The sequence below is a fragment of the Miscanthus floridulus genome, chromosome 8, assembly GCF_019320115.1.
Source record: "Miscanthus floridulus cultivar M001 chromosome 8, ASM1932011v1, whole genome shotgun sequence".
In the NCBI taxonomy this organism is placed as follows: domain Eukaryota; kingdom Viridiplantae; phylum Streptophyta; class Magnoliopsida; order Poales; family Poaceae; genus Miscanthus; species Miscanthus floridulus.
The window spans coordinates 143,922,787-143,934,738 of NC_089587.1; the positions used below are offsets into that span (position 1 = coordinate 143,922,787).

The 11,952-nt window shown below is 45.6% G+C and overlaps 1 pseudogene; it reads right to left on the reverse strand.

The window, feature by feature from the left end:
* Positions 1-310: 310 nt before the first annotated feature.
* The window catches only part of LOC136469965 (fatty acyl-CoA reductase 2, chloroplastic-like), a 53,458-nt pseudogene continuing 41,816 nt past the window's right edge, over positions 311-11,952 (reverse strand).

The following is an 11,952-nucleotide window of genomic DNA, read 5'->3' on the forward strand; positions in this document are numbered from 1 at the left end:
TTTGTCCAGTTCCACTGCTAATTGATCCATAGTAAGAGAACCTTCTAAAACACGTACCACAGCTGATTTATCCTCTGAAGTTAATTTTGGATTTTCTGCCACAGGTATAAAATAGAAGCCCAAACCTTCTACTGCATAACCGCAAGGTATAGTAGTAGAGTTTAGATTTTTCAAATTTGGACAAACTTTCTTGACATGATCACCAAAACATAAATCGCAACAAAGCACCATGGTACAAACGGACATTGTATGACCTTTAGTATGGCAACGATAACAATAAGGTTTACCTTTGCTTTTATGGTTCCCTCCTTTATGAGATGACTCTGGCACATCTAGCATTGCATGAGCAGGATTTAAAACCTTCTACTGCATAACCTCTAGCTTTCATAACGTGCTTCCTCACTCCCGGGACATGTACGTTGATTAAGTAATCCTCCCAGTCCACGCTACGCACGTCAGAGTGGAACCTCGCCCTCTCCTCCTCCGACATCTCTGCGAGAAGCGCCTCCGTGTTGGCGGTGTCGAACCTACAGCCGTAGAAGGTGTAGGGCTCATAGATGCGGCCGAGGTGCATGATGTGTGCGATGACAGCCTTGCGGAGCCGCTCGGCGGACGCTGGGCGCCTCGCCCACCGCGTTAGCGTCGCGTTCGTCTCCGTGTTGCTGGCATACTGCTCCATGCTGTAGCAAAACCGCATCGGTTGCACCAGGATGGGCTTCCCCGCCGCGTCGACCACGGGTGATCTAGAGAAGTGGTGGAAGACGGACTGGAACACGTCTCGGAACACCAGCGGGTTTACTGTCGATGACGCCACCTGATACACGTGCATTCCCGGTGCTGCCACCTGTGTCCGTGTATGCTTTGCCATAGATGCCAGCGTTACGTTCGCCACAATGTCCGCCGGAATCTAGCTTACCCCACCAAATTAGGAGTATGAAGATATATAGCCATGCATTAGGAACGATACTGATCTTTCAGGACATTTATATCGAGTAATCTGCTATACATGTATATTACCAAATCAAGAATGCAGTCCGGATCGCCGAGGAAGCTGCACATCTGTCCTTTTCCGTAGTAGACTATAATAGGATCCAACATCCTGAGTTCATATGCCAATGAAGAAAAGGGATGAAAGCTTATATATATATATATGGTAGTTATTCACATACTAGTAACTTAAAGTAATATTACCAATTTTTTTACACACGTCCTATAATCGAGTCGCCTGAAATCATTTGAGATTTCAGATGATGCGCCAGCGCCCCACCGCGCTTCCCTATCTCCACGTCTGCACCTCTCTCTCTCTCTCTCTCTCTCTCTCTCAGGTGCCCGGCGAGGTCCTCCCCACGCCCAACTGCGCCCACCGTGCCATGGACGACAGCTTCGAGCGGATCCGGCAAGGTAGGCTTCCTCCTCCTCCTCCTCCTCCACCATGTCCTCCTCCTCTTGGATCTTCGAGTTAGGGTTCCAGCGAGCTCTCCCTCACTCTCAGCCTCCTCAACTCCAGTGGACTTAGAAAGGGAAGGTTTAGGGGGAGGATGGCTGGAGAGAGGTTAGGGGCCCTGGCGGCGGTGGAGGTGGCCGGGCTAGGTCGGGGTGGGGCCACCGTGGCATATTGTTGGAGTTAGAGAAGAAAGCGATGATGGGAAGAGGGAGGTCGTTGCGGGCGCGGTAGGGACTGGCCGGAGCTCTGTGGCCGCGGCAGTAGCAGCGGAGCTCCGGCGAGACCCTACCGCCCCGCGCGGGGGCGGTGGGTGGCGGTGAGAGGGGAACGGGCAAGAGTCGGGACGCGGGCTGGAAGAAAGCTTAGGAAGAAGAGGAACAATAGCTAGATCAGCTAGGGGCGTTGGATTTTGATCCAACGGCTGAGAACATCGCTGGAAAAAACAAAAATTCAAACGCCTGGATTATAGCAATTCCTTTTTTATCGTTTCATGTTCTAAGGACCACTTATGTGTGCTTGAGTATTATACGGCCACGGTAAACATTGTTGTTTGTCAGATGTCATTTATCAGTGTGGGTCTCCGGTGGCTCGGTTGGAGCAAAGAACACAAAGAACACAGAGAGGACGCAGCTATTAGGGCCCTACGTACAGCAGCAGATGATCCTTGTATTCAAGAGCACCCAAATCGGGGGTTACAACAAGGAGTGTAAGAGATTTGGTAGGGGATCGCCCGGTGCTAATCCTAAGCTCATAGGCGGTGAGGTCTCTTTCTCATCGAAGAGGAAGAAGACGATGGAGAGGGAGGAGCTCTCGGTACTCCTCTCAAGGTGGCCCTGCTCTCGGTGGAGAGCTCTAGCTGTCCTGAGGATTGATTGATCTGTTTTGTTTCTGTTCATCCTCCCCCCTCTATAGGATCCGACCTCCCCTTATATACCGAGGTAGGTCGGGTACGTGGCGGTTTGAGGGGCTTAGTCTATGGTCTTTATGCGTTGGAGTCCAGGAGGATGCTGCTATGGCATGGATGGACCTCGGTGTTGTCGTGGAGTCAGAGAAGCCCTGGGCGTCGTCTGGCTCCTTGGCTCTGACGCTCTGACCATCAGGCCTTGTCGGCTTGGACTTGCCTCCATCAGGTGCACCTTCTAGAGGCTTCCTTGGTGGCGAAGGCGTCTGGATTGAGGGGCTGACGAGCGAACCCTGAAGCCCCCATGCCCCTAAAGCCGTCGGAGGGGTTTTTCCCCTTGTGTCATGCCTCGTGCGTGACTTTGTCGAAGGAGTGGATGACAGCGCTGCGCTTGTTGGGCAGCACCGTGAAGCCCCCGAGCCCTAGGCGCTTAGGGCACTTGGTTCAAACCTGGCCCTTGGCCTTCGCTGGTGGCGGAGTCAAGGATCAGGCTCGGGCGAGCCCCTGAGCCCTGAGTAGAAGCCAAGGGCGTGCTCGAGTTCTGCCCAATCCTTGGCCAAAAGGTGCGTGCGAGCACACTTGATGGGTGTATCCACTGAGCTCCTGAGCAATCTTGGAGGGGTTCGTCGGTGAAAGTCCTAGTTTGGTTTTGGCACATTGATGAAAACCTAATTGGACTAACCCTTTGTCTAAGTGATGGATGAGCTAGGGTGGTCCAAGGCCAAGTGATGGAGTTAGAAGATGATGGTCATGAGGATGGTGATGGCCTAATTGGAAATCAAGCCTCCAACTTGGAAAAGAAGAAAGACAAAAACAAAATTGGCTCAAGGCAAAGGTATAACTAATAGGGCCATTTTATTTTTGCCAGTCAAGACACTATAGAGAGTGTGATAGGGTTTAGGATAGATGGCCTTACTATTAAGAGAGGTGCTCTATTAGACAATTCTATCATCTAGTGCCACTAGGTGTTGGAATTCATGCATTGCATTTTAGGCCAAGTGCACTTTAGAGAGCAAGTGAATATATTTATTGAAAATGTTTTTGAGAAAAGCCGGCTCTAACATGTTTTAGAAAAACATCTTGAGAGTTAGCATCGCTTGTGGAGAGTTGATTGGGTTGTCCGTGGGTAAAAAATGTGACAAAGTTTGCAACTAAAAACAGCCATCAACTAGGGTGGCACCGATGTGTCTAGTGTACACCGCCACTGGAAGGGCGGTGCACCACCGCTAGCACCGCCACCCTAGGGCAGTGTCCCTGCCCCTTTATTCCAAAGATTTGGGGAAATGGTGTTGGTCACCACCATGGTCACCGCCACCCAATGGGAGTGAGTGAGGAAAGAGTTGGAGAAGTGCCGAGGCTGTCGGCAACCTCTCTTAGTGTGCTCACTACACTTAGCGGAAGAGTGTCGGAGCTAGCAACTCCTCCACTTGTACCTCTACAATTGTCTTACTACTTGGAGTAAGAAGTTCATGTTTAACTTTGGCATTGATTTCTTAAGAAAGCTACCTTTGATCATTATAAACTTGTGGGTTCATCGTCCGTCCTTGTGATGGGTACTCTAGTAGAAGGGCCCTGATAAAGATAGATAACCCTTGCATGCGCGCTAGAGTAATAGTTGATAGCATAGACGTGGTGTCTAGGCTAGAAGCTATCTTCGTTTGCCTCGTTTAACATGGTTGAGGGGTAGGCGGCAGGTGGTGATAGCCATGTCTGTCCCTCGCACTTCCCTACATCCGGGTTCGACGTAGAGCTATAGGTCGGTATCACTTGACAGACCAGGTGTAAGCTGGTGCCTGAACTAAGTCTATAGTGTCCAGGTTATCTTCGCTTAGGATATCCATCCTTAGAAAAACCTCACTACCCAAGCTATCCCTTTTTACTTGTTTTCTTTAGGTGAACTAGCTAAGAGACTTACACATTCGTTCATTTGTGAAAATACGATACCCTGAATACTTCCGGGTGAAGTGCTACAACGATGTATTCGTGCGCTTGCGGATTTCTCTGCTTATGCTAAGAAACACCAACAAGCATTTCTAGCGCCGTTGCCAGAGAACGTTGTCGTAATTATCTCTGAACCTAGTTCGCATGTGTATCTTTTTATTTTATCTTTGTTTTCTTTTTAATCTTTTACCAATGGAGCACAAAACCATCCAAAACCTTTCTGCTCCCAAGGGCGAGTTTGTAGAAGCACCATAGTCATCGAAGCCAATCACAGCTTCTAGTTATGAACTCTGCCCTGGCTTTATAGCCATGGTTTGGGAACAAACCTTCTCGGGTTTAGATTATGAAAACCCATACACACACTTAAGGGAGTTTGAGCAGCTCTATGCTTGACTGACCATTTCAAGGATGTCACAAGAAACAATTCGGTGGAAGTTGTTTTCTTTCTCACTTGATGAGATGGCAAAACAATGGTACGCCCACAACGTAGGGAAGGTAGCTAGTGATTAGGAAGAACTATGGACCAAATTCTATCTCGTGTTCTTCCCTATATCCTAAATCGCTGCCCTACGACAAGAGATCCTCAACTTCTTCCAACAAAAAGAGAAGGAAATCATAGGTGCAGCCTGGGACCATTTTTCAATCCTATCAAGGTCCGGCCCAGACTTGTCTATACCAAGCCATGTGTTGTTATAGTATTTTTTGGCTAGGGCTTAGCAAGGAATCTGCCCTACAACTTGACATAACTGCTGGAGGTTCATTCACGCACAAAACCACCGAGGAAGGAGAAGCCTTCCTAGACCGCATTTTAGAGAACGCTCCTCCCTTGGAACCCCTCCATGTAGAACCGATGCTAAGTCATGAGGAAGTCTCTTCAGTCGAGGCCGAACCTACACTCTCCATTCAAGAACCCTCACCTGAACCAGAAGATCCAGAGGAAGATTTCTAGCCTTCGGACCTTCCACCTTTCTAGGATGACCTTTTCAAATATTCATGCCAAAAGAAACCACTAGTTCCTGTCACTCCTTTAGACTCATTAGACAAAGAATTCCTTAGGGAATCCATCAAGGAGTTGACTGCTATCATGAGCAGGGAGTGGGTGGAAGAAGCAGAGCGTTCTCCTAAAGAAATTTAGATCGACGCCCCTCCTTCTTCCATTAGCTGCAAGGTCCTCAGAACAATGGTGGATGCACTTTACTCACCCACTGTCGGAGCAAATAAAATGTCTACATCCTTTGCACATGCCTATTTCGGCGATGAGCCCCTTGCCCCGACAAACAAATCTCTTAGAAACGCTCCATGGACTATCCTGAAGGGACATGGAATTCTGCACAACACTATGATTCATTACAACAATGCCATAATGGCTCTCGATTTCCATGTTTTTGACATTAAAGATTTCAACATTATGATAGGGCATCCCCTAGAAACACTTTTCATAGAGCCGCTATCATCAGGGGATCTGGACGTAAAAATAGGGAGAAACATGTTTTCCATTCCTATCACCCGAGCCAAAAACTCAGTGGCAGACACTCTCCCCTACCCAAACTGCCCAAGGAAGTCATGTCGGTCTCACAATTTGAGTCCCCCGAGTTGTCCTTAGAAAAGCATGCCAAACTCTTCATAAAAGAAGAGGACAACTTTGGCAAAACCATTGACCTTCCTCAAGAGGAAGCACCGGCGCGACCTCCCTTGAACATAAACCCCTACCAGCTGGCTTGCATTATGCTTTCTGGAATGGCGACAAAGAAGCTCTTGTAATCATAAGCGACAAGCTTACTAATGAGGAGACGTCCAAACTCATCGCTATCCTAGAAAAATATAGGTCAGTTTTTTGGTATTCACTCCAAGATCTTAAGGGGATAAGTCCAACGCTTTGCACCCATCGTATTTCAATTGACCCAGCAAGCACACCATCATGTTAACCCCAATGTAGGCTGAATAATACGATGCGGGAAGTCATGAAGAAGGATGTCCTAAAACTTCTTCACGCCGGGATTATCTATCCCGTACCACATAGCGACTGGGTCAGCCCCGTCCAAGTGGTGCCCAAGAAAGGGGGCCTGACGGTCGTAGAAAACAATAAGAATGAATTGATCCCACAACGAACCATCACAGGGTGGAGAATGTATGTAGACTACCGAAAACTCAACGCGGCCACAAAGAAAGACCACTTCCCACTACCCTTCATTGACGAAATGTTAGAACGGTTAGTGAAGCACTCTTTCTTTTGTTTTCTCAATGGGTATTCGGGGTATCATCAAATTCCGATCCACCTAGACGATCAAAGCAAGACTACTTTCACATGCCCATACAGAACATATGCATATAGATGAATGTCTTTCGGGCTGTGCAATGCACCCGCTTCTTCTCAAAGGTGCATGATGTCAATTTTCTCAGACATGATAGAAGAAATTATGGATGTTTTTATGGATAATTTTTCAGTCTAAGGAAAAACCTTTGACCACTGTCTAGAGAACTTAGACAAAGTCTTGCAACGATGTTAGGAAAAAGATTTAGTGCTTAATTGGGAAAAATGTCATTTCATGGTTCGAGAAGGCATCGTTCTTGGACATTTAGTTTCTGAAATTGAGGTTCACAAGGCTAAAATTGAGGTTATAGAACAACTACCATCCCTTGTGAACATAAAAGGAATCCGCAGCTTTTTAGGACACGTAGGTTTTTATAGATGTTTCATTAAAGACTTCTCGCAAATCTCTAGACCATTAACAAACCTGCTAGCTAAGGATGTTCCCTTTGAGTTCACTGATGAGTACTTAAATGCTTTTCATACACTCAAGAAAGCACTCATCTCAGCACCAATCATCCAACCACCTAATTGGTCGCTACCCTTTGAAATAATGTGTGATGCTAGTGATTATGCCGTTGGTGCGGTCCTTGGCCAAACCAAAGATAAAAAGCATCATGCAATTGCCGATGCTAGCAAAACACTGATGGGGCACAACTCAATTATGCCACTACTAAAAAAGAACTCCTCGCAGTTGTCTTTGCTATTGATAAATTTAGATCTTACTTAGTGAGAGCAAAAGTAATTGTTTACACTAATCATGGTGCACTCAAATACTTGCTCACTAAGAAAGATGCAAAACCATGCCTAATAAGATGGATTCTCTTACTTCAAGAATTTGACTTAGAAATAAAAGATAAAAATAGAGTAGAGAATACCGTTGTAGATCATCTATCGCATATGTAAGTCACTGACATGCAGGAACTTCCAATTAATGACTTTCTACGTGATGACATGTTGCTGAGGGTGACAGATTCAAACCCATGGTACGCGAACATTGTGAATTTTATGGTTTCAGGGTATGTACCACCGGGCAAGAACAAGAAGAATCTACAAGCCAAAAGCAGACGTCACCTTTGGGATGACCCGTACCTCTATAGGATATGTTCCAATGGCTTGTTAAGAAGGTGCGTGCCCATGGTGGAGCGTATACAAATCATCAAAAAGTGCCATGCAGCTCCGTATGGAGGACACTATGGAGCATTCCGCACTCAAGCCAAAATCTAGCAGTGCGGATTCTTTTGGCCGACGATGTACAAAGACACCAAAGAGTTCATACGAAGGTGTCGGAAATGACAGCTGCAAGGTGGCATCACCTCTCGCAATGCAATGTCCCTCCACTACAATCTTCAAATAGAAATATTTGATGTGCGGGGCATTGACTTCATGGGGCCATTCCAAAAGTCCCAAGACTGAGAGTACATCCTTGTCACCGTTGATTAAGTGTCAAAGTGGGTGGAAGCGTTGCCGTGCAGAGCTGCTGATGCCAAGCAAGCAAGAAAAATGTTCCATGAAGTGATCTTCCCTCGCTTTAGAACACCAAGGATGGTGGTAAGCGATGGAGGGTCTCACTTCATCGACATGACTTTCAGAGCCTTCCTAAGGGAACTTGGGGCCAAACACACCGTTGCCACCCCGTATCACCCTCAAACCAGCGGCCAGGCGAAAGCTTCAAACAAACAAATAAAAAATATCCTACAGAAGACGGTCAATGAAATGGGGAAGGGATGGAAGAACAAGCTTTCTGATGCACTCTAGGCATACAGGATAGCTTATAAAACCCCGATAGGCATGTCATCGTTCCATCTTGTCTACAGAAAAAGTTGTCACTTACCAGTCGAGCTTGAACACCGATCTCACTAGGAAATCAAGACCTGGAACATGGATGTTAAACTAGCCGACAAAAACCGATAGAAACAAATCTCTGAGCTAGAAGAATGGCATGAGAAAGCATACCATAGTGCCAGGCTCTACAAAGAAAGGACCAAGAGATGGCACGACCATTGAATTCGACAAAAAGAATTCAAGGAGGGAGACAAAGTCTTACTTTTCAACTCCCGAGTCAAGGTCCTCAGTAAAGGAAAACTACACAACAAATGGGAAGGACCATTCACCATCATCAACTCGTCAACACATGCGCAATTACCATCCAGGACAATGATGGTAACACTTTTAAAGTTAATGGTCAAAGATTGGAAATTTTCCTAGAACCTTCTCATGATATTGATCAAGAAATTGATAAAATAGATTTAATCACTTTTAATGAATTTACTGCAAATCTATGAAAATTTAAAATATTTCTAACATATTCTTGCACTACTCACATGTATTTTTCATTCATAATCATGGACTATGTGAAAATAATACCTTGCTCATGTTTTGTTTAAAGTAAAATTTACCAACCATGCTTAAAAAATTCAATGGACAAATTTTGAAAACCGAGAGAAATAGATATTTAATGCATGGAAGAACATCTAGAAGGAGCCCTAGCCAGGGCGGCGCTCCTCAAGGGGCGTGCGATCCCAAGGCTCAGTCGACCCCCTCCTGGCTCCTCTCGAGCCCTGTCCGTGGGGATAACCCCTTATGACCGAGTGCTTCATGATCCTTTAGGGTTTGGCACAGAAATATCCCTCCATCGCACAGTAGCTGAGCCTATATAAAGCACCCTAAGCCTCTCTTCACCTCACCCCAAAACTTTCTTTTCTCCCTCTCAAGCACTCTTCCAGAGCAATCCTAGTTGAGCCATGGCCGACAAGGCACTTGCTCTGTACACTGGCTCTAGCTCCACCTTCAACTTAGGGGAAATTCCACAAGCCACCAACCCAGTCCCAGAAAACACCTTGGTGAGAGAAGCAGCGAGAGTTGTCACGATGGCTCTACTTGCCGTCATGCCTCCACTCTTTAGCGATGCAAGTGGAGGCACGAGTGTGTGGTCCACTACAAGGACCAAGGCGCCGCAAGATGGCACCCAGCTTAGGCGGGCACCACCGTCAAGATTGGCTTCAAGGGCCGACAGCCTCAAGAGAAACTCTAGAGAGTACGGAAAAAAGTGTTCATGTAACGCTTTCGAGCAACACCATTTATAGTCGTAGCTACACTGTAATGGGCATTCAAAAGCCCGATGGCGGGTGTGGGAAGGGGATTATGCACAAACTAGGAAAAGGGAAAGGGCCGGTCAACCCCCATTCAAAAATCTGTCTCAAAGGTGACAGCCGGCTCATCATCCAAGCCCCTTAGGATTAAGAGGGCCAATAAGCCCCCAATCTTAAAACCATGCGCTATCTTTGAGGAGGACGAAGAGCCTTTACCTCCTCAAGATCCTGAAATCACGTTGCTGAAGAATAAGATCACAACCCTACACGAGGACGTTAGATTCCTTAGGGGCCAGGTAGATAATAGCCAGATTAAGATTAAAGGCCTTGAGCACCAATTGAATGGTCTGCATCTTTAGCTTTGGGCATAGGCTGGCTAAGGTGGCAAGAGCTATAACGGTAGACCACGCTCTTGACCAATAAATTCATCTTACGCACAATAATTAGGCGCATGTTTTACTTTTCTTAGTGCTTTCATTCCGATCATTTTCTTTAATTTCCTATCATGTAATGCGCCTCTCATTTCGATGATTGAATAAATATTTATTTTAGAATTATTTATCTACACTTGTCTTTTGGATTCTTTTTGTTGTCAAATGTAAAATAAAGACAGGTACAAGTGTGGGGAAGGTGCCACAATTACCTCCAATTTACACAGGTACAAGGAAGTTAGGGTTTGGGGAAGAGAGAGATGCATATATACTGATATCCAACGGCTCTCGTTCATCAGATGCTCATCAACGGTGGATAATAAGTGGGCCACGTCATGCAGCTCAATAATCGTGCCGTGCCCGAGCCGGCACTGCGGGCCAAAGTTGCAGCCCAGGCACAACACTACTACCGGCTCGTGCTAGGCACACGCATGATGGGCGTCGGACTGGGCCGTGCTCGGGCCATGCTTTTTAGTACCGGGCTAGTGTTGGCCCAGCGGGCTTGCCCATTTGGCCAAGTATACCGGGCACCACAGCCAATACGTGGATGAGATAGACTGATTTTTGTTTCTTTATTAGCAGTGGGATCCACTCTAACATGAAAGGAGCATTTGCAGATGCTTTTGTAAGCCTAATAAAATTAATTATTAAATGATTAGCACATTTACATGTGTACTGCAGGTAAACTAAGAGAAATGATTATTGGCTTTTTTTAGCTTATGGAGAAGCTATTTAAGAGCAACTCTAAGAGAACCTTTATATCCTTCCAAATTTATAAGAACAGAGATTTTAGTGAAAAAAAACTTCAACAATCTCTTTAAATGGATCTTCAAATATAAACATCCTCTATTCTGGATTTTTCACTAGACAAAGATGAAGAACGAGAATGGCTCTATAGAGTGTACACAGGACACAAAAAAAGCTGGTAGAGGATACAAAGATATAGAAAACGAATTTTACTTAAAAATGGCAGATTTGGAGAGTAAATTTTATAAAGACTCTTGGAGTGCTTTAATGCTTGGGTTTTAGAGCACACTCAAGATGCCATGAAAGATGGTGGTTCTTTTGATTTAGTTTTTGATTTCTTAAGAAAAATAAATGATAAAGATCATGGCATTGGCTTTGTATCTTCTATGCAATTAAATTTGTAGGTTTTTAATATGTTCATCTAAGCCGCATGCCACGTGTATCCCCATAAGAGTAGTGCCCAATGCAAAAATTCGTGATCATGTTACAATGCACGGACATATATCTAGCATATAATAATATGTTACTGACCTATTCCCTTGTATCCAACCTGGGAAGGGGTCCCTTAAGGTGCTTTCAATGACGCTCGGCCTGATAATGACCACCGGTATCTCTCCTCGCATGCTGTTGATGACCATCTCCCCCATGGCCTTGGTGAACACATAAGTATCTTGCCAGCCATGATGTTTTGCCCTACAAATTAAATGACAAACAACACATACCAAACAAAACATACATGTGATGTAATTAATGTAATCCTACATCATGCATGCATATGTATTTGGGATCGTACCACACAGCATCTTGAAGCGGATTGACAACTCAATATATAGCAATACCTTTTTAGGCCTAAATCTTTCATTTCTTGAGTATAAGAAGCTTGATCATCTGATTTTGTTGTGTGGTCAAATGCCAGCTTGATCTCTGCCTCAATATCAAGAGCGGCACGGTTCGCAGCATGCTCTGAAGAGCATTCTGCGGAGCTTAATAGTATCTCATTTGCTATGGAGTCTCCCATTCGAAACGGCTTCTCTAGCGCCACGCCTTGCCTCTTCCCATTCACATATGCTGATCAACAAACATATATA